Raw genomic sequence first — 24,742 nt, forward strand, 5'->3', positions numbered from 1 at the left:
GGCGTTCTTTTCATGCACGCTCTCGGTTTAAGGGACGCTAAGAAATTCGCTTAGATCACTAATGCTAAATATCGCACTAATGTAAATTTCACTTTTTATGTCATTCAGCGTTGCCGGTTCTGTCGCGAAACTTCGACAGGTCATAACTTCTTCGTTATAACTCGGATTTCGGCATTGTTTATATATTCGGAAACCTCGTTTCAACTACTACAACATTATCCATAGATATCGGATTTATCTAAAATTTCATTTTGATGCTTATTTTTATTCTTAATTAAATTAAGAGACACAATTAAGAATTTAAGCAAGAAACACATAATACACAAATAATACACTTCTATTATTTCAAAACGGGTTACAAAGGTTAACCTGGACTACTATATCAATAGTAATGACGAGCCCGGAAACACAGACGTTACAATTCTCTCCACCTTAGAATGAGTCTGTCCCCGGAATCACACATCAACAAACAAATGCGGATAGCGACCCATCATGTCACTCTCCGTCTCCCAGGTGAGATTCGGCCCATTCGTGTGTTTCCATCGGACAAGCACTAACTCGACCATCTTGCGTCGCAACTTCTTTGTCTTTCGGTCAACGATTGCCTCTGGTTCTTCAATCAACCTTTTGTTCTCATCGATTCTCAACTCCAAAAGTGGAATCATGTCGGGAACTTCTCCCGTGAACTTCCTCAAATAACACACATGGAAAGTGTTATGAATTCCATTCAGTTCTTCTGGTAGTTCGAGCTTGTAAGCTTGGTTCCCAATCCTCTAAAGAACTTTAAACGGTCCAATAAACCTTGGACTTAATTTTCCCCTTTTACCAAATCTTATAAGTCCCTTCCACGGCGAGACTTTAAGCAAAACCAAATCTCCAATTTCAAAAGTCATCGGTCTTCGCTTTTTGTCAGCATAGCTCTTTTGACGGTCCTGAGCTGCTAATATTCTTTCCCTAATTATTTTCAACTTTTCAGCAGTTTGATGAACCATGTCTGGTCCCATAAATTGCTTTTCCCCAGCCTCAAGCCAACAAGACGGTGTACGACACTTCTGCTCGTACAAAGCTTGATAAGGTGCCATCTTAATGCTCGAGTGAAAACTATTATTGTAGGAAAATTCTACCAAAGGTAAATGTTCATCCCAGTTACCTAGGAATTCCAGAGTACATGCTCTCAGCATATCTTCAAGCATTTGTATCGTCCGTTCGCTCTGACCATCAGTCTGCGGATGGTAAGCTGTACTTAAACACAACTTGGTACCCAATTCCTCTTGTAGACTTTTCCAAAATCGCGAGGTGAAACGACTATCACGATCCGATACAATCGTTAACAGAACACCGTGAAGCCTTACAATTTCCTTCACGTAAGAATTCACAAGCTTATCCATAGACCATTTCTCCTTGGCCGCTATGAAATGCGCACTCTTAGTGAATCGATCAACGACCACCCAAATCATGTCGTGACCATTCTATGTTCTCGGCAGTTTAGTGACAAAATCCATAGCAATGTCTTCCCAATTACCCATAGGTGTTGGGTTTTGAGCTTTCTAACACTCCTAAGTGTACATGCAACCCTAAATACCTTGGATCTATGTTTTCTCTATTATATATGCAAATCTGAACTTCCAAGGTATTATCCTAATCTAGCATATAAAACTATCAATATAACAAGATAGAATACATACCTCTTTGATGTAGAAAGTCTTCATGAAGCTTGAGTGCCTAGTGCCCCAAGTGTGACACCTCAAATGGTTCACACAACACCAAATACACTTGGAAAAACTTGAGAGAAATCTAAACTTCATGAAATCGGCTAGCCCTTCTATTACACACACTAGTGGCCGATTTTGGTCAAGAATAAGATATTTATATAGTGTTACAATTAGGGTAAACCCTAATTGTCATGACTTTCCATTTCCTTGGATCCATGGGTTCAAATACACCATGGAGCATCCATGGACCATCCTATGGGTTTTAGCCCAACTTGATTATCCATGGAGCATTAGCCCACTATAGAAGTATGGATGATTTACACAATCAACCCATATATTTAATTAGTCTTCTTTTGATCACTTAATTAATCCTAGATTAATTCTTGATCAATACTAATTAAATAATCTTATTATTCTTATTATTAATATACTAGAACTTATAATATATTAATAACCATAAGTGTCTTATTTCTCTCATTATAGTCTATCCAAATGCATGATGCCATGCAACCCAAATGGACCATGCCGGGTCGGGTCAAGTCTTACCAATTATAGTTATGGACTTAGACATTAATCCAACAGTCTCCCACTTGGATAAGTCTAAAACTATTATTGCATATGACTTCAGGAACCGACTGGCAATCGTAGCTCTCAAAAGCTTCTGTCGAACTCTGACCTTGGAGATGAACTCTGACCTTTGTCAGTGACTTGTCCATTAGATAAGGGATCATATATTCCTCCATTCTAGATATCATATGAACTGAGACATGGATTATAACCATTCTCTCTGTCCATTTGTTGTTTCCCGATTTCCGATTTATGACGACTGACTAATTGAACAAATCAAATCAGTCCTGGCCCGGCCGAGCACTTCCATTTGTCATCATCAAATCATCGAGGGGCCCACAGATATCGCCTTTATCCCAAAGGTAAAAGGAACGGATAAACTTCAACTCATATGGCTTGTTCTACTACTTATTGAATCATACACAAAGGCACGTTTTATAGCACCGAGTTACCAAATGTGTTTTCGTGCAATCAATGTACAACCAACTCATAGTAACAACTCATATCTCTAGGTTTGAAGAATATAAGATATTATCGTCTCATGATCACTCATGATAAAATCCATGAAGTGATTCCAATGAGCGCGGGTTGAATCCAATAGTCAGAACTTATGAGCACTCATGAGTGTTGTAGCCCTTTGTCCAACACCTTAGACCTCTACAAGCCAACCCATGATTGTCTTAATTCATATCTACTTCCAACATATGACCGACTGTGGATGGTTTGAATAACTTAGTCATTCCGGAAGAATAACCCAGTTTATTCGGGAAGTCAAAACATGCAAAGTGAAACACAATAATAATTGAATCCAATATGGTATCAAAACCTATGAACATAAATAAAACACCTTTTATTTATCACCATATGATTACACTATGTTTTGTAAACACTAGTCATGCCACACACCAAGTATGCATACTATGTTTGTCTATGATCTTTACTTTGTGAAATAAATCAATTGAACATAACTCCAATGATTCTCTTTTCACACTCCCAAATTCTTTCTGCAAATGCAAGAATTCCAAATTCATGCCATTTACTGTAATCTGTTAGATTCTAAACTTATATGCATTGATCCTCTTGTAATGATTATGCACAAAGTCAGAAAGACTTGACAACAATCATTACAGAGTATTCCAAAGGAGATCAGCTCCTTGGAAACATCCTTCTTGCATTAAGTTTCCTAATCTTAAACAGATTGAAAATTCTTACTTTGAAACATTTCCAGATTCCATTTTGACTATCACTTCTGAACAAGAGTTGCCTCCTTCCAGATTATGTCAATATGGTCCTTCCAGAATTATCACTATACTTCCAACTGTCCTTGAGCACCCAATCTTTGGTAAACCTTAGATTGTCCTCGACAATTGTTTAATCCTTTTAGTCATATCCAGTTCTAAACCTTTTCCCTTCTTAATGCCCCAGGCATTTGGAAAATTTTAGAAAGGATGAATATAGCACATGTAATCGATCCTATATCCGAAGCATATGGGACACGATTTCATGATGTCTCACATAAAGATTAAACCAGTCTTTTGCTATAATATGTCCATTTCAATTTGCCAAGTTCTCATAATTCAGATTATGAAAAGGAATGCCGTAATCATAATCGAATTTTAGAACGCAAATAATGGACCCATATACAGAATTTTCTTATGTTGAGCCATTCCAACATGAAATTCATATATATTTCCTTGAATAAATGATTAAAACCTAACGATCTAAGCTTATAGATTTGAGATGAAGTATAATTTCTTCTCCCTTAATTATAGCAAAACAAATTTTCCCAATTGAAACCTTTTGTTTTCTATAATTAACATTGCTAACTTGCAATACTTATGATAATTATCATGCTCCCACTAACATGATGATTATTAGCATAACACTTATGCTCCCACTAGCTTTGACATGTACTCAGAAATCAGCTGACTTTCTTACCAAAGTCCAGATTTCTGATACTAGATTGTTTTGATAAAACTTTATCAAAATCATACACCTTCCCTTAGATAGCACACTTGTGTGTCTAAAAAATTATGAAGAGGGATGCCGTAATCATAATGGTTAGACCTTTTTGCCACTTCTCACAAGTCCAGGTTAGTGTGCCTGTAAACCACACACGCTCCACTAACGACTTTGAGAATGCAAATATCACAATTGCTATCTAGCTAAAATCTACTTAGTGAAAGTGTTTCCTCACCATCATTTTCATGAATCGGAGAGAAACCTTAGGACACTTAGATTTAATGGTGTATGTGTTCTTATCCATGTGAATTGTCAAAACCATAGACACAAGGCAAGGATAATGACAAATCCAAACTCATATGGATTGAACTCAATCTTAATTTCTTGCCACCTGGCGGCTCAAGGGCCTGCCATTGCTTCCAAGTTGTTGTGCAACTAATTGAGAACTCTAAGAACTTATATGCAAAACCAACTTTAACTGGAATGGGCACAGAATATGTCAACACGATAGGTTATAAACCTCAAGTCGTGTGCTAGTGAAGAACTTCAGGTTTTATTCTTGATTAGTTCTTGAGACTTTCAAGACCTTTAACACTCCCACTGTCCTCTTGACATATAAGACTCCCTTGTCAAACATCCAAAAGATAGTGCGGATTCTAATCAAGACAAACACTTCACACAATTGGCCTTAGTTGGTCTTTGTTTTATCCAAAACATCACAACTTACCAATTTCAAATGTACAAGAGTAGAAAACTTTTACTCTTACATTTCACAAGTGTTTTAAACCTACTTTAAGACATGTCACTCAAGTTACAATCTTGGAGTATGAATCTAAGACTTGTATTGGAACGAAGTATGACTAATCTTCTTGATTTAACCATTTCAACAATTCAAGTTCCTCTTCTTAGTCATAAGAATACACTAAGATTTCCCTAGAGAACTAACTTTGATATGGTTTCTTAATCATTAAGATGATCACAAAAATGATACTAAAGTACTCTCCCATCTTTTCAGATTTGAGAAACTTTTATCCTTCTGCCTAATTTGATTCTTCTTATTCGCTTTGCCTTACATTGGAACCTTTTTCCAATGTCTCAGAGTTACACTTAAGCTTGTAAGTATAATCATATTTACTGAGCTTTTGTAAACTATGACGAATAGTTTTATCAATCTTTTGTGGTGGACTTAATCAGTGCACAAGAATGTGTACTCGATTCCTTAGTCCGTTACTTGAATCACACATCCATGTGAACAAGTAATTAGTCTTAATTTTCCAATACTTGAAAGTTCTCATTCATCATGCTATACAACTTGCATGATTCCAAGTTCCGGTCCAATTGAAACTTGGGTGATGAGAATCTTTCCTTATTTGGTAAATTTAGACATTACCACAAATGAAAGAATCAATTTCATTCTTCCACTCTTGCTATTAATGGAATCTTATAAGCAACAAAAATTTCCACAGATGCCATTGTAAGGATATTTTAAAATAAATAAAAACAAAACTTTGCGGAAAACTTATCCTTACAATCCATATGAAAACTTGTTGTTATCTATTCCTAAGCAATATCTCATAACTCTTAAGAAGTAGCTCAAGAATCCGATCTTCAAACTGCGCGATAGAAATCCATCTATGCGATCAGATTCAACATATTCTTTCTTTAAGTTTCTTCACTTTTCTTTGATTCTTAAAACATCACCATGTGACCCAGTCACATCATGTATCAGAAATCTCAAAATAGAACTTAACAGAGTTAGATAGTGGACTTTACCTGAAGTAGAGTCAAACTTATTGACTTTAACATCCTTAGGTAAATTTGGCAGCTTCGCAACCAATGCCCCTTTCTTTGGCAATATAAACATATGGACCCTTTGATAATGGTACACGGGACTATCACAGACTTAGCTTTTCTCTTTACCATTTGGTCAACCGAGTTGACTATGGCCGATCCCTTTCCATTGGGAAGAGAATTCTTTTCTGGATTTCCTGTGTTACTATTGTCAATGTCCATCAATTTTTAAGGAAGTTGATCTTAACAAATAGATAAGATCATTAAGGGTCTTGTCATAGTCTGTTTCATAGGTGTCCCAAAGGAACTCACTAAGTGACTTAGAAAGTGATTGAACCACCAACTTTCTCAAGACTTTGACACCCAACTCTCCCGACTTGTCAATATGTGACTACATCTCCAAGATGTGACCACACCTAGACCTTGCCTTGCCAATAGGGCTTGAGTGACCTTAAACTTTTCAAGAACTTGTGGGTTAGGGAGAATAATTTGAAGAGGTGAAGAAGTATGATATCCATGGGACATCATCTTCATTAGGAAAGCTTGTTTCAAGAGATCTGGGGAGATCATAAATGTCTAAACCAGACATCTTTTGGGAGATATTCAAGATAGTTGATCTTAAGTCCTTAATATGACACCCAATATGAAATATTAAGGCTAGGACCCAACAAACTATTTTATAACTTAGAAGAGGTATGCCGTAATCCAAGCTATAAAATATTTGAAGGTAGGTGAATGACAATTCACCAATTTCCACCAAGATAAACGAAATGTATTATTAGGTTTTAATTGGTTTTGAAACTCCTAGATCTTTGAGATTCATTGAACTGTTCAATGGCATGTTTCAATCTCGAGTGTGCCCTTCAGGTTTTGTGACTGGGATGCTGAGGATCACAAAACAAGGTGTGAAGTAACCATGCAAATTACTTGGTACCCTTAAGTGTTTACCCCTCAATCGATGTGCCGGTTAACCACACATGATCCATCGATACTATGATAAACATTAAGTTACCCTTTACCTACCTTGTTAAATATGAGTTAGTGTGCCGGTTAACCACACACGCTCCACTAACCGACTTAAACAAAGTGCAAAGTGTAATTTCATGGATTAGCACCTTATTCACATTTTCCTAAGTAACTAAGATTGGGTATTATTAAGAGTTTAGTTACTTAGTATTTATCATTAATACTTTTAATGAAGGGAGAATTCTAGTCCTGTCAAACCCGTTCGGCTAACGACCCTCCACCAGTCAAGCAAACGGTGGGTGAGAGTGGACACCCATTAAGTTGCCATTTTATAGGCAACAACCTTATACCCACCTTATAGACCGGCTTCGTGAATGAGGCGTACTAGCGGTAAGACTGACTTTACTCTTATACATATATATATTATTAACTTATAATATTATAAAGTATAAGGGTTGAATTTTAACTCTTTAAAATTCTAAGGGCTAACTTGGAATTAAAGTATTCATAAGTGAAAACTTTTCAAATTCCAAAACTTGAGGGCAAGTTTTGAAACTATTCAAAACTAATTAATTCCATAACTTATGTGTTTAAAGTAGTTTTAATCCAAAAACTCTTCAAGTTCCATAACTTGAGGACAAGTTATGGAAGACTTTAAACTAATAAAAGAATTAACTTTTTCCTTTATTGTATAACTTATGGAATTAATTAAGGTTACACTTTTTTTTTAATTTATTATTTAATGAAGAGACTCTTGGTCCTCCATAACTTGAGGACAAATTATGGAGTCATAACACCTTTTAATTAGAACTAGACTCTTCATTTTTGTAACCTTTGCCAACTTTTATGAGTTTTATGAAACTTAAATGTGACTTTTCATATAACTTGAGGACAAGTTACAAAAACACATTTTAGAATCAACTCTTAGATTAATTTGGATTGAAAACAACTATTTCACTCAACTTTCTATTAATCTAAGCAACTCATAAGAACAAGATAATTCAAATCAAACTTTTTCATGTAATTAGTCTAAACCTTAAACTAATACAAAACATGAATCTATTGACAATTATCTTTGAAATTGGATTAGCATGAACATTACCACATCAAAAACAAGTTTATAAGTCCAAAAACATCTTAGGGTAATGTTCCTAGTCCAATTCCATCCAAAAAGGTCGAATTTATGCTGTCTGGGGGTCCAACTCGTCGAGTACATGAACCAACTCGGCGAGTTGGATCGATTTGAACACTTTTTAGGCATGGAATCGCCGAGTCTCCTGATGGACTCGCCGAGTCTGATGATCAGACAACAACAACTTCGATTTTTTAAGCAGTTTTGCAAGTATAACAAGAAAACAAGCCTAGGCTCTGATACCACTGTTGGGTTTTGAGCATTCTAACACTCCTAAGTGTACATGCAACCCTAAATACCTTGGATCTATGTTTTCTCTATTATACATGCAAATCTGAACTTCCAAGGTATTATCCTAATCTAGTATATAAAACTATCAATATAACAAGATAGAATACATACCTCTTTGATGTAGAAAGTCTTCATGAAGCTTGAGTGCCTAGTGCCCCAAGTGTGACACCTCAAATGGTTCACACAACACCAAATACACTTGGAATAACTTGAGAGAAATCTACACTTCATGAAATCGGCTAGCCCTTCTATTACACACACTAGTGGCCGATTTTGGTCAAGAATAAGATATTTATATAGTGTTACAATTAGGGTAAACCCTAATTGTCATGACTTTCCATTTCCTTGGATCCATGGGTTCAAATACACCATGGAGCATCCATGGACCATCCTATGGGTTTTAGCCCAACTTGATTATCCATGGAGCATTAGCCCACTATAGAAGTATGGATGATTTACACAATCAACCCATATATTTAATTAGTCTTCTTTTGATCACTTAATTAATCCTAGATTAATTCTTGATCAATACTAATTAAATAATCTTATTATTCTTATTATTAATATACTAGAACTTATAATATATTAATAACCATAAGTGTCTTATTTCTCTAATTATAGTCTATCCAAATGCATGATGCCATGCAACCCAAATGGACCATGTCGGGTCGGGTCAAGTCTTACCAATTATAGTTATGGACTTAGACATTAATCCAACAATAGGCACAGGCAATGGTTCTAAACTCCCGTATGGTTTCTGATGTTGTGTCTTTACTCTCGCACAAGTCACACACTCGGCCACATACTTTGCAACATCAAGCTTCATCGTTGGCCACCAGTAGTAGGGTTTTAGGTCCCTATACATTTTAGTGCTACCAGGATGAATCGAGTACATGGTTTTGTGAGATTCTTCCATCAGAAGGTCTCTGACTCCTCCTGTCTTAAGTATCCAAATCCGATCTTGGAACACCTTCAGTCCATGACTGTTTACACCGAACACCAACGTTTTGCCTAAACGTTCCTCCTTTCGGTCATTCTTCTCAGAAGCTTCCTCTTGAGCTTTCTTTATACTTTCCACAATGGTCGAGACAACTTCAATTCTCAACGCTCTTGGCCTCTTCCTTTCTAGATTGACTTTCCGACTGAGAGCATCAACAACAACATTTGCTTTACCGGGGTGGTAAAGTATCTCACAGTCATAGTCCTTAAGTAACTCTAGCCAGCGTCGTTGCCTCATATTCAATTCTTTCTGATTAAAGAGATATTGGAGACTCTTATGATCAGTGAAAAGTTTGCACTTCGTGCCATAGAGGTAATGTCTCCATATCTTCAGAGCGAAAACTACCGCTGCCAACTCCAAGTCATGAGTCGGGTAGTTCTTTTCATGCTCTTTCAATTGTCGAGACGCATATGCGATCACCTTATCCCTTTGGGTCAGAACACAACCCAATCCAACCCCAGACGCATCGCTATAAACAGCGAAGTCTTCAACTCCATCGGGTAGAGAAAGTATCGGTGCCTCACATAGTTTCTTCTTTAGCTTCTCGAATGCTTCTTTATGCTTATCATTCCAAGCATAAGTAGCTCCTTTGTGGGTCAAAGCTGTCAATGGAGTAGCGATCGAAGAAAAATCTTGGATAAACCTTCAGTAATATCCGGCTAATCCTAAAAAGCTTCGGATCTCCGTGGGACTTTTCGGTTGTTCCCACTTCATCACAGCTTCGATCTTCGCTGGATCAACCATTATCCCTTCTTTGTTGACCACGTGACCCAAGAATTGGACTTCTCGAATCCAAAAATCACATTTGGAGAACTTAGCATACAGCTTCTCCTTCTTCAAGACTTCTAACACTTCTCGCAAGTGTTTGCCATGCTCCTCTTGGCTCTTTGAGTAAATCAGAATGTCATCTATGAACACTATCACAGATTTATCTAGGAACAGATTACAAACCCTGTTCATTAAATCCATGAATGCTGCTGGAGCATTGGTTAGTCCAAGCGACATAACCAAAAACTCGTAGTGTCCATATCATGTTCTGAATGCAGTCTTCTCTATATCCTGCTCTCTTACTTTCAGCTGATGATATCCTGACCTTAGGTCGATCTTTGAAAAATAACTTGAACCTTGTAGTTGATCGAACAGTTCATCAATCCTCGACAACGAATATCTATTCTTTATTGTTGCCTTATTCAGCTCTCGGTAATCAATGCACATCCTCATGCTTCCATCTTTCTTCTTTACAAATAACACCGGAGCTCCCCAGGGTGATGAACTAGGTCTAATGAAACCCTTGTCCAATAACTCCTGAAGTTGCATCATCAGCTCCTTCATCTCCGTCGGTGCTAATCGATAAGGTGCTTTTGCTATTGGCGTTGTCCCTGGTAACAAGTCTATTCTAAACTCCACTTGTCTATCAGGCGGTAATCCAGGAAGATCTTCGGGAAATACTTCTGGATAATCACACACACCAGGAATATTCTGCATCACCTTCTTTTCCTTCTTAGCATCGATCACGAATGCTAAGTATGATGTACACCCCTTGGTCAAACATTTTCTGGCTTTCATTAGAGAAATGATTCTAGAATTTACTCTGCGTTTATCTCCATACACCATAAACGATTCCTTCCCAGGCGGGTTCACTTTCACTATCTTCTTCTTGCATAAAATTTCGGCATCATTGGCGCTAAGCCAATCCATTCCAAGCACGATGTCGAAACCATTAAGTTCTATAGGCAATAATTCCTTGCGGAACTTATTCCCATTCAGATCAGTTAAGATGTTTTTCATACGATGGCTAACAGGTACAAACTTGCCACTAGCAACTTCGACTAATAAGGCATTATCTAGTCCAACAACAGGAAAAACTAGTTTTCTACCAAATTCATGCGATATAAAGGAGTAGTTGGCTCCAGAATCAAATAAAATTTGGGTAGGCAATGTGTTTACGAGAAAGGTACCTGAAGCGACATCAGCTTCATCTTTAGTAGCTTCTAGTGTCATCTGGAATGCTCTCGCCTTCGGCTTTGGCGGAATGTTGGGTCTAGCTGCCTCCTTCTTCTTCGGGCAGTCCCTCGACATGTGTCCCTCCTCACCACAACCATAGCAAACCTTCTTAGAGAGGGTGCATTCATTGGCATAGTGCCCTGGCTTTCCACATTTGTAGCATGTGACCGCTACCTCACATTTTCCATGATGCTTCTTCTTACATTTATCGCACCATTTCGCTTCGCCTCCACTTCCCCTCGAACCAGACTTCGAGAACTTGTTTATCTTGTTGGACCCTGAAGTTCCATCGAACTTCCTCTTTTCACCAACTTCTATCCTTTCCAGACCCTTTTCCTTCTGCCGGGCCTCCATATTCTTAGCTGCACGAACAGCCGTTTTCAGAGTAGTTGCCATCTTGACTGTCGGACCAAAGTCGGCAGGCAGTCCATTAGCAAACCTCTCAATCTTGGAGAGTTCCGTTGGCACTAGGTACGAAAATAACTTCATTTTCTCAGTGAATGCAGTAGCATAGTCATCTATGTGTTGGATTAGTGTCTAAGTCCATAACTATTTTGGTATGTACTTGACCCGATGGTGCATGGTCCTTTTGGGTTGCCTTCACCAAAGCAACTTGATAGGATGAATTATAGAGAGGGAAGATTAATTATGATTTATTAATATATTATGAGAATAATATATTAAAGGAGAAATCATATTGTTTAATTAATATTAGTCAAGAATTAATTGACAATTAATTTTGTGGCTAAAAGAGATTAATTAAACTTAAGGGACTGGAACTGTAATTATAAGATAATTGCATTTGGGCTATGGATCACCTTGGAATAATAGGTTGGACGAATTCTATGGGGAAAACCATTAGAAATCGTCCAAGGGATATTCTAAAAGGGCCCATGGGCTGCTTAGGGGTTAAGCAGTCAAATTAAGGTTTCCTAGTTGAAAACCCTAATAGCCTACATGTATATATAGTACCCTTAAGCCCCAAAAACGTGGCTAATAGTTCCACTAGGGTTTCCACACGTTTTGGGCAGCCTCCTCTCTCCTTATTCTTCATCCTCTTGCTCTTGGTGTTTGTGAACCATTAGAGGAGTGACACTTGTGACTCTAAGCTTTCTAAAGTCATTACAAGGAGGATTTGAGATTGTTATTGCTACATAACAATCAAGGTAAGATCTAGAAACCCTTTCACATGTTAATATGATTAATTGTATGCTAGAACTAGGGTTTAAATTCTTGGATGAATTGCATGTACAATAGAGAAACCTAGATCTAAGCATTAGGGTTTGCATGAGCACATAGGATGTTCTTATGGCCAAAACCCATCAATGGGATCAGAGCCTTGATTGGTTTCTATTGTATTGATGCCTAGTACATTCATTCATGTTGCAAGATCGAGTTTTTGGCCATCTGCCTGACAAACTCGTCGAGTTCCAATGTGGACTCATCGAGTAGGGTGAACTCGGTGAGTCCATAAGGGGACTCGGCAAGTTTAGTTGTCAGACAGGCGGATTTTCGGGATTTTTACCTATTTTGACTTAGGATAATTGACATAATTGTTTAAAATTAATAAAATTCGAATTTTATTGATTCCTTATGATTATCTTTGTCAAAATAAAAGATTTTTGGTCATCTAATTAGATAATTGTTACCTTATTTGATAAATGCTAAATTATTTGAATTATTTGATCATTATCTTGCAAAAATTTGAACTAGATCTAATTAGATAACCACCAATTAATTTTTAATTGCCTTATTTGAATTATGTGATCTAGAATATTCTTGATAAAGTTTGGAAAAGTTTCAAATTAATCCCTTTAGGTTTTATAGTTTAAATTTGAACTTAAAATGTTTTGTTTTGAAATTTAAATAAGTTAAACCCTAATGTTTTGAAATGTTTCAAAACTTGCCCTCAAGTTTTGGAATTTAAAAGTTGATTAATAGTTTAATTTAGAAATGTTAAATTTTAAAACCCTAGTATTGTTTTGAAAAGTTCAACTCACACCCTTATGGTTTTATTAATTAATTAAAGTGTATAATTAAGAGAGATTTAATAAATCCATAATGTTTTGGTTTACAATTTAATTAAATTAAAAGTATAATTATTAAATTTGACCACCTAGTATTTTAAAAGTGTAAAATACACCCTATACTATATATAACATTAAAAGTCTAATATATATGTATGAGTAAAAGTCAGTCTTACCGTTAGTAGGTTTCATTCACGAAGCTGGTCTATAAGGGGTGTTTAAGGAAATTGCCTATAAATGGCGATTGAATGGGTATCCACTCTTACCCATCGCACTCTTGACTAGTGGAGGGTCGTTAGCCGAACGGGTAGGACAGGACAGAAACCTTCCATTATAAGTATAATGAAGTAAAAAAGTAACTAAACGCTTTTACAAATTCCCAATCTTAGTTACTTTAGGCAAAAGTGAATTGATGCAATTCCATGAAATTACACTTTGTGCCCTTGCGAAGACGTTAGTGGAGCGTGTGTGGTTAACCGGCACACTAAATGGTTCTAAGCAAAGGTAGCAAAGGATGACTCAATGTTTGTCACAGTTCGGTGGAGCGTGTGTGGTTAACCGGCACATCGAATAGATGACTATAACATGTGGGGGCACCATGTAAGTTTGCATGGTTATTCACACCCGCTTTGTGATCCTCGGTATCCCAGTCACAAACTAGAGGGGCATATCGAGATTTAAACATGCCATTGAAAAGTTCAATGAATCTCAAAAGATCTAGGAATTTTCAATAGATTTAAAACTTAAATTTCTTTTTCGTTTTTCATGGTGGAAATTAGTGAATCGTCATTCACTTACCTTCAAATATTCTGCAACTAGATTACGGCATCTGATATGTGTATTTTTATATATATTTATGTATAACATATCTTAATATTTTAGCCTTTATTATTATTATTTAGAACTAAAATATACTTAATATGCTTTGAAATATTTAATTACAGTTAAAATGGGAGATGGAATGCAAAAGAAAGAGAATGGAGCTGAAAAGATGCAAAAATGATATTGCTGGCAGATTGACCCCTCTTCAGTGTTTCGGGTATATCTGATGACTCACAAGTCCAATTGACGAGATTAAAAATGTTCTGAAAACTAGACGAAATTTCCTACGACTTATGTGAGAGGGACTTTTGGCTAATTCGACACTTATCTTATCCAAAATCGGCCTTGAAGATGAAGCATAAATGTTGGACGGAAATTCCCTCCAAGTTACTTATTCCCCAAGCACCACTTTCCTTATCTTTATTTGCTTAATCCCTAAGCCATATTAGTTTTCTTATTCCAATCCAACTCTAATATTCCATATAATTCCATCTCCATCAACTATAAATACCCCATATCATTCCACCAGTTTCATAACCTATGATATTCCACTTCGACTTGTGCAACAAGAAAACTTCATAGTTGCCGTTTTGAGGGTCTAAGAGGCGGCCGGAAGGCCGTTAAGCTAACGGGAGCGGAGATCGGAAGGATTGGAGAGCGGATACATGTCGGTAATCATATAGGTTGTTAACGTGACCATGTTTAGCATTCCATTGTGATACTATTATGTATTTAGTTTCTGATTTGGGTGTAAAAACCTTTTACTTTGCGTTTATGATTGAATGAAACTTTGATTATTAGACTAATTGCTATACTGAGTTATTTGTTTATGTTTAATTTATCTTGCCAAGCTTGTTAGAAGATCCTCACATATTAATGATAATTATTTGCTGTTAATTATTAAGTAAATTGAGTTGTATGAACATCTGTTTGATTGCTTGTTGCTTATGATTTTGATGACCATCGAGATTATAAGTCTAGGAATAACGAATGTGGAACTAGGATTAACTTGGGAATAAGTAAGTTAATGTGTGAGCCTTGTTTGATGACCATCAACAAGAGGTTAAATTGAATGATTAATTTGATTAACTATATTTACAAGTCTTGCTTGATACGAACTGAACACTAGGAAGCATGTTAGTTTAATCAACTGATCACTGTTTAAATTGACTTGTTTGCTAAAGGATTAGTTATAGTGAACGCGAATCTAATCATTTTAGGAATCGGTGAACATGAATAAATGAATTTTTGTATGCAATTGTCTATGTTTTTTAGGTGTAAATTATCTAAATCAAAGTACCTGAAGAGATTTGTTTTCCTGTTAGTTTATCGAAAGTTGTTAATTAATTGTTAGTTTGAGATTTATTAAACTATTTATTTATTATTTCATGTGACCTGTAGCCTATAATCAAATATTTTAAATTAATTCACCACCGTTCCCTGTGATCGACTCCCGACTTACCTAAGCTATACTGTAATCTGACTAGGTACACTGCCTATAAGTGCATAGTTAGTCTAACTTTGTTAGGTCATAAATATTAAAATTAGTGGGTACTTCTTGTGCACATCAACATCCCTTTTCTAGGTTGTAGAGTATTGTGTTGGGTCCTAGCCTTAATATCTCATTTGGGTGATTTATTAAGGACTCAATCAATCAACTAACTTGAATTTAATTTTTCTCCCGTTTTGTAGATGTCAAAGTATGACAACTATGGTTTTCCCAAATCCCGTGGAACATGCCTTTTACATGAAGATGATATTCCACGATTCGATCGAGGAACACGAGATCATGCTTCAATTCCTCCACCTCCTCCTATTATTCTCCCTAACCCACAAGTTCAAAAGATTGAAAAGTTCAAACTCACTCAAGCCCTTTTGGCAAGTAAACATGAAGAAGGAAAGTCAGTGTGTGCACACATCCTAGAGATGAAGTCACACATTGATAGATTAAGAATGTTGGGATCTGTTGTCTGTGAGGAGCTGGCTGTTGACTGGGTTCTTCAGTCACTTCCTGACTCATATAGTGAGTTGGTAAGAGAGTACTATATGATGAACCACGACGTAACCCTCATTGATCTCACCTATATGCTTATTGCTGCTGAATCAGCAATGATTTGGCGCACTGGAAAAGCAAAGTTGATTGGTGGATCTGCCTTCCAGACCTCTATGGATGTAGGCAATGGCAACGAAAGGCATGCCATGATCGAAAAGTTTGATCATAAGAGAGAGGCAAAGTCAGAAGTAGTTCCGTGTGCTGTTCCAAAGAAGTCAATTTGCTTTTATTGCCAAGAGAAGGGGCATTGAAGACGAAGCTGCCCTATTTACCTAAGAGATCTAAGAGATGGGAGAGTCAAAACGTATGGCTCTGCTTTAGGTAAAATCCATTAACTAACTCTTTTAAGTTCCTATTCTAGATTCTTAATACATGATGTGATAAGATTACATTTCGATGTCTTGTAGGATCGAAGAAAAAGAGAGGAAGCTTAAGGGAAGAAGTGAGCGGAATCTAATCATGAAGAAATGGATTTCGATCACATTACTTGAAGATTAGATTCTTAAGCTACTACTTGGAGTTAGAATAAGATTGCTAAGAAATATGTATTAACATAGTTTTTCAATTGAATTGCATTGTAAGGACAAAATTTTCCGCAATAAAATAAATTTTGATTTATATTATTTATTTATCCTTGCAATGGCGTGTATGAAAAATTGATGTTTGAATGTTTCTATTATTAGCAATAATGGATTTGACTCTTAATTATGTTATTTGTGGAAAGGTCAAGAATTTACCAAATAGGGAAAGTTTCTCATTGCCCAAGTTTCATTTGGACATAAACTTGGAATCATACAACTTGGTTGCATGATGAATGAGAAATTTCATATTTGGAAATTAGACTAATTCGTTGACAAAGTGTCAAGTGAAGGACTAGGAGATCGAGTACACAAGGTTGTGTGTTGATCAAGTCCACCACAAGAGTAACAAAGATATTCGTCATGATTTACTAAGGTTAAGTAAATATGATTATACTTATAAGATTAAGTGTAATTCTGAGTTGATTGAGAGAGTTTCAATCAATATCAGAACGAATAAGAAGAATCAAGTGGGCAGAAAGATAAAAGTTTCTCTGTTCTAAGAAGAAGGGAGAGTACCTTTTATTATGTTTTATGATAGGTCTTAATGATTAAGAACCATATCTCAATTGATCCTCTAAGTGAGTCTTAGTGCAATTGTATGTCTAAAAAGAGGAATCAAGAATTAAAGAAATGGTTAAATCAAGAAGTCAATCATACTTCGTTCCAAAAACAAGTCTTAGAGTTAAGATTGTAAATTGAGTGACAAGTCTTAAGAAGGTTTATAACATTCATCAAATGTGGAATTTGGAAAAGTTTTTCTTATTCTTGCACATGTGAAATTGGAAAGTTGTGATGTCTTGAATAAGACAAAGACCAACTAGGACCAATTTTGTGAAATGTTTAGTCTTGATAAAAGCTACACTAACTCTTGAATATTTGTTTGTCGAGAAATGTTTATTGATAAGAGAATCTTATATGCCAAGGAGTCAGTGGGAGTCTTAATGGTCTTGAAAAGTTTCAAGAACTAATCAAGAATAAACCTTATCAATCATCACTAGCACACGACTTGAGGTTTACAACCTATCGTGTTGACACTATCTTGTTTCTGTGCCGTTCCAAATTGAGTTAATTATGCATGTAAGTTCTATGAGTTCTCATTTGAACGCATAAAAGGCAAGCACCTTGATCAATTAAAAGTACATTGATAGGAAAGGGTGAGCTGATTAACTACTTGGAAGACATGGTAGGCAGTCGTGTTACCATAAGGCAAGAAATCGAGATTGAGAAAGTTTGGTCCATATGAGTTTGGGTTTGTCGCAAACTTTGGTTTTGGACAAAATTCGCATGGATAGGAACAAATACACCATTAAAATCTAAGTGTCATAAGATTCCCTCCTTCATGAAGATGACTGTGAGGAAATGCTTTCACTAAGAGAGATTTTAAGAAGATAGTGATTGTGAAATTGTATTCTCAAATTCGATTATGGTTACGGTAACCCTTTCCATGATTCGAATTGTGAGATTTGGCAATTAGTCTAAATTGTTTAGACACACATATGAGCTATCTAAGGCAAAGGTGTATAAGTTTAATAAGCTTAGATAAAGTATTATCATGTCAAAGCTAGTGGGAGCATAAGTGTTATGCTTATATGATAATAATCATCATGATAGTGGGAGCATAAATGTTGTGCTTGTATGATTATTAAGGCAAGTATTGCAAGTTAGGAATATTAATTATAGAAAACAAGAGTTATACTTTGCAATGTCGTAAGGATTGAATATTTGTTTTGCTATAATTAAGGGAGAGAATATTATGCTTCATTTCAAATCTAAAGGCTTAGGTTGTGGAATGTTAATAAATTTAGTCAAGAGTACATAGTGCGTTCTCAAAATTTCGATTATGATTGTGGCATCCCTCTTCAAAGTTCGAATTGTGAGAATGTGACACATAAAATATTATGGCAAAAGATTGATAAAGTATCGTATCTTTCGTATCTTTATGTAAGACATTATGCATCGTATCACATACGCTTCGGGTAAAGGATCGATTGCAGATGCTATAATATTTGACCATTCTAAAATTTTCCAAATGTCTAGCGCATTTAGAGGGAAAAATGCCAAGAATCGGTTTGGACTAAGATAATTAAACAACCATCAAAGGACGATCCAAATTTCGCTGAGGATTGGTCGCTTTTGAGTAGTTGGAAGTATGGTATTAGATGGACCATATCGACATTATTATGAATAGATAAGATTGTATTAAGAATGATTTGTCATATGGCAAATATGGAAATGTTTCCATATTGGGAGTTGGATATTGAGAATCTATATTAGAAACTTTTATGCAACAAGGATGTTTAAAGGAATGTACTTTGAGTGAGAGACATCATATCTATAGAATTGTTTCTGATAGATATTAGCCAAGTCTTGATGATTTTGAGCTATGACTTTACGAAAGAATCATTGCATAAAATGTTAGAATCTAGTATAAGTAATAAGAATTTGATATTCTTATACTTATGATAAGGATTGGGAGTTTTGAAATGAGTATGATTGGAAATATGTTCATTTGATCTATTTCACAAAGTAAGGACCGTAGGTAAACATTGTGTGCATGCTGAGAGCATGGGACAAGTGTAGTAATAATTCAAGTAAGATGTTGATTACCCGAAACAACAAATAATGAGTAATAAATATGGTGATTAAATAAAATGTTTTATTTATACCCAAAGTTTGGGGCCATATGGGATTAGTATTATTCTTGTGTTTCACTTTGCATGTTTTGACTTCCTGAATAATTAAATTGGTTCAGAACAATCAAATTATTCGAACGGACCACAGTCGTTCATATGTTGGAAGTATGTATGAATGAAGACTGCCGTGAATTGGTGTGTGGATTGTCTAAAGTGTATTAGACATAAGCAAATGTTTGCTGCAACGTTCATGAGTGCTTATGAATATGAGTTTGAGCGTTGGATTAAACCCACACTCACTTGGATCACTTCATGGATTTTATCACGAGTGATTTGTGAGATGATAACATCTTATATTCTTGAAACCGAGATGTGTGAGTTTTATCTTGCGAGTCGGTTACACATTGATAATATGTAAACGCACCAGTAACTTGGTGTCATAAAACATATTGTTGTGTGTGATTCGGTGAGTGAGTGCAAGCAAGCATTTAATCAAAGTTTATCCGTTCCTTCTATCCAAAGTAGGATGAAAGCGATATCTTTGCGTCCGTCGATGATTTAGTGATGACACTAAGTGCTTGGCCAAGCCGGGACTAATTTGATGTGTTCAATTGTAGTCTGTTGTCAGTCGTTATAAATCGGAAATCGAGAAACAACACATAGACAGAGAGAATGATTTAAATCCATGTCTCAGTCTATATGATATCTAGAATGGAGGAATATATGATCTCTTATCTAAAGGACGCATATCTGATAAGATCAGAGTTGACAGCGGATTTTGAAAGCTACGATTGCAGATCAGGATCTGAAGTCATACGCAGAATAGTTATTAGACTTATCCAAGTAGGAGACTGTTGGATTAGTGTCTAAGTCCATAACTATTTTGGTATGTACTTGACTCGATGGTGCATGGTCCTTTTGGGTTGCCTTCACCAAAGCAACTTGATAGGATGAATTATGGAGAGGGAAGATTAATTATGATTTATTAATATATTATGAGAATAATATATTAAAGGAGAAATCATATTGTTTAATTAATATTAGTCAAGAATTAATTGATAATTAATTTTGTGGCTAAAAGAGATTAATTAAACTTAAGGGACTGGAACTGTAATTATAAGATAATTGCATTTGGGCTATGGATCACCTTGGAATAATAGGTTGGACGAATTCTATGGGGAAACCCATTAGAAATCGTCCAAGGGATATTCTAAAAGGGCCCATGGGCTGCTTAGGGGTTAAGCAGTCAAATTAGGGTTTCCTAGTTGAAAACCCTAATAGCCTACATGTATATAGTACCCTTAAGCCCCAAAAACGTGGCTAAGAGTTCCACTAGGGTTTCCACACGTTTTGGGCAGCCTCCTCTCTCCTTATTCTTCATCCTCTTGCTCTTGGTGTTTGTGAACCATTAGAGGAGTGACACTTGTGACTCTAAGCTTTCTAAAGTCATTACAAGGAGGATTTGAGATTGTTATTGCTACATAACAATCAAGGTAAGATCTAGAAACCCTTTCACATGTTAATATGATTAATTATATGCTAGAACTAGGGTTTAAAGTCTTGGATGAATTGCATGTACAATAGAGAAACGTAGATCCAAGCATTAGGGTTTGCATGAGCACATAGGATGTTCTTATGGCCAAAACCCATCACTATGCTCATCCTCCCCTTCTTCAAGTTTTGGAACTCATTGTTCAGATCAATCAGATCTATCTCTGAACAATACTGCACCCTTAGTAGTTCCAAGAACTCCTCCCATGACATTTTCAGGGCTTCTCCTCGTGGCATAGTATCTGCCAACAACTTCCACCAACTCAAGAATCCAGTCTTCAGTTGTCTAACTGCAAAGACGGTCTTCTGTTTGTTGCTACAGTCGCAACTTTCAAATACCATCTCCATTTCAGAGATCCAATCCATTATCTCAACAGGCTTTGGGCTTCTAGAAAGACTTGGCGGCTTGGCGCCCAAGAAGTTCTTGTACATTCGCTCATCCTTGTTGTTTCTTCGTTCCGGATCGTTCCTTCGTTCTCCTTGAGTCCCAACTTGACTCATAATGCGACTATTGTTCCCTTCCTCCGATTGCTTGGGAATCAATTCAGGTTCCTCAATAGGTATGATAGGTTCGTCCCTATTATCATGCAACATCTGTCGCATCTCATCCCTTTGTTCGGCTAACATAGCCTGAATCATGGCTTGCACCCCAACCATTGTTATTGGTTCTGATGCTGCTGCTACAACAAGTACTTGCTCAATCACTGGCGGATGATTCCTGTTTTCATCCGCGTTTCCAACGCCACTCCTTGTTCTCACCATTTTTTTTTGATCTGCACACCGAATAAGGTGAAATTATATCTTCATTCATGATAGATATTCAAATCATCCTTATTACTCCGAAACGTTTACATGTTAGTTCTAATACCGTAGACATACGCTTAGAATCCTACACACATAAGGTTTCCAGATCCGGTCGGCAACAGACCATAGATCCGAACAAATAATATCATATATGGCAACATATAACATTTAGCATATAAAAGCATTTTAGGCAGCTTCCTAAAATATACTAGTGCTCGTATCTATAATATATCAGACACACATCTCACAATCTCCACTTAGCATTCTAAGTTTAAGTCTAGAAATCCTACAAATTCCTAGTTCGCTTAAACTAATGCTCTGATACCAACTGTGACATCCCCAACATCACGGCCAGAAAAGACGGATTTCATTTATGCTTTTTAAAATAATTTCAGAGTAAATCCTTTTGATTTAAAAGTGTTGCGGAATTTGTTCCCAAAACAAAATATGATAGAATAATATTTATCAAAGCATTTCATCAAGAGATGCCTTTTCATTATATAATCAAAACTCGAAATGTCATCTTCCGATACAGACCATAAAGCATCAACGATAACATTACAAGTCATTCTGTAACGACCAAAATTTCAACCAATTTAAAATTTTTGAAAACAACCCGATTCCATTAAAGTTTATTACAAAAAGGTTTTCAATGCAATTTATATTAAGTATTCCCAGAATCTCATCACAATATAATAACACGAGGAGCGGTACGATCACGCCTTCACCTTGCCACGGTCTCCTGAAGAACCTGAAAAACATTAAACCACAACTATAAGCCCGAAAGCTTAGTGAGATACCCCCAAAATACCAACCACATATACCATACACGCATAACATGCCATAACATATTCGATCACAGAACAGCCATGCACTTCGGGTCTACTGTGGGACTGGTCCGCCGCACCGGCCAACAGTCCACCTGGTCCACCCTTCGAGTCTAGCCATATACCTCGAGTATACAGTGTGATTGGTCCGCCCATACCGGGCCTTCATTCCACCTGGTCCACTCTCTGAGTCTACAGTATGACTGGTCCGCCCGCACCGGGCCTGCAGTCGGCCTGGTCCACTCTCCGAGCCTCGGCACGTCTGGTCCACCCTCTTGGGGCCTACAGCCTATTCGGACCGCTCGCTGGGCCTTCGGGACAACCGGTCCGCCTTGGGTATCTTGGCCTACAGCACAGAGCAGGACCCACCTCAACCCAACTCCAGTCCAAACAACCATATGCACATAAACATACAATCATATAGCAATTCATAGTCAACAAGCCGATCAAACAGATCACATAACATATCATCATCCTAACCAGAATACCGACCTAACCGGTCACTAGCATAGCATCACCCTACATCTCGGGATACCTATCTCAACCAGGTCTCTAACATATACCATCCTAGCTACCAGGATGCAAACATATCAAAGCAACAACATAATAACAACTACCTGGATCTCAATCCGTTAAGGGCCGACCTTGGTGCCTTAGACCCTGTTGATATAGTGAGGATAACTCACCTCGAAACTGCCGACTGAACAGATAACTCAAGCCGCTCCGATCCCTGATACGATCTCCACCACTGGACAACCACCAAGGCACTGAACTCAAAACAATAACCAACAATTACCAAAATGCCCCTGGAAACCACTTGTCAACCCTTGGTCAAAGTCAAAGTCAAAGTCAACCCCTAACTGACTCTACTCGCCGAGTCAACCGGATGACTCGCCGAGTCCCCCATGCTCAGAATTCCCCAATCCGCGACTCAACTCGCCTCGAGACTCGCCGAGTCCAACAACTCCGAGTCCACTCACACACAACTCACCGAGTCATCCCTTGATTCACCGATTCACGGCTCGACCAGAAAAGATTGGGACTCTTAGACAAGACTCGCCGAGTCCAAGAACAGACTCGTCGAGTCTAAGGCTATCTTCAACCTACTTGCCGAGTTGTTCTTCCAACTCGTCGAGTTCCAGGCCATCTTCATCCAACTCGCCGAGTTGTTCTTCCAACTCGTCGAGTTCCAGCCTATCTTCAAGCAACTCGCCGAGTCTACCCATGTGACTCGCCGAGTACCATCGGGTCTGAATCCATACAGAGGCTCTCCAAGCCATGCAGATGATCCAAACCATAGATCTATCCTTCCTAAGGCCATCCATCACGTAAAGTGGCAAAATTTACGTGAATCCAAAGAGATATAGGCCTTTTACACTCTAGGGCTAGGGTTTGGGACAAATGGCTCCTTCAAACACTCATCAACAGGGACTTTTATGCATTTAAGCCTTTCTCTATTCCAGATCTGAGTTAGCAACCTCAGATCCAACCTCTAAACTCCAATTCATCACAAGATATGTTTCCCCATAAACCCCAAAATGATGCATCTATATGAATACAACCCAAGAACGAGATAATTACCTCAAAAAGAAGCCCCAACAACAATGAAACCCGAATCTAAGCAAAGCCCCTTGTTCCAAGCCTCCTAACCTTCAAGATCTCCTCAATAATTACTTCTTCAAGCCTCCAAATGCACTTTGATCCTCTCACACGTGACAACTAGGGTTTCTGGACTTAAGAGAGAGTAGAGAGGCTGGGGGAAAGGATTTTATGTTCTTTATATAGGGCTCAACCTCCGGATTAAGGGTTTTCTCCACTCAGCACCAACTCGCCGAGTCCACCCATGCTACTCGCCGAGTTGGTCATTTAACACGCGACTAGAATCGCGGCCCTACTCGCCGAGTCCACTCGTGGACTCGCCGAGTCGCTTCTTCCCACTTTACTCTTTTAGCCCTTCAACTTACCCTTGATATACCGGGATGTTACAATTCTCCCCCACTTACATTAGGCTTCGTCCTC

This window comes from Lactuca serriola, chromosome 2, assembly GCF_051521515.1.
Source record: "Lactuca serriola cultivar US96UC23 chromosome 2, Lser_US96UC23_V15, whole genome shotgun sequence".
Classification (NCBI taxonomy): Eukaryota; Viridiplantae; Streptophyta; class Magnoliopsida; order Asterales; family Asteraceae; genus Lactuca; species Lactuca serriola.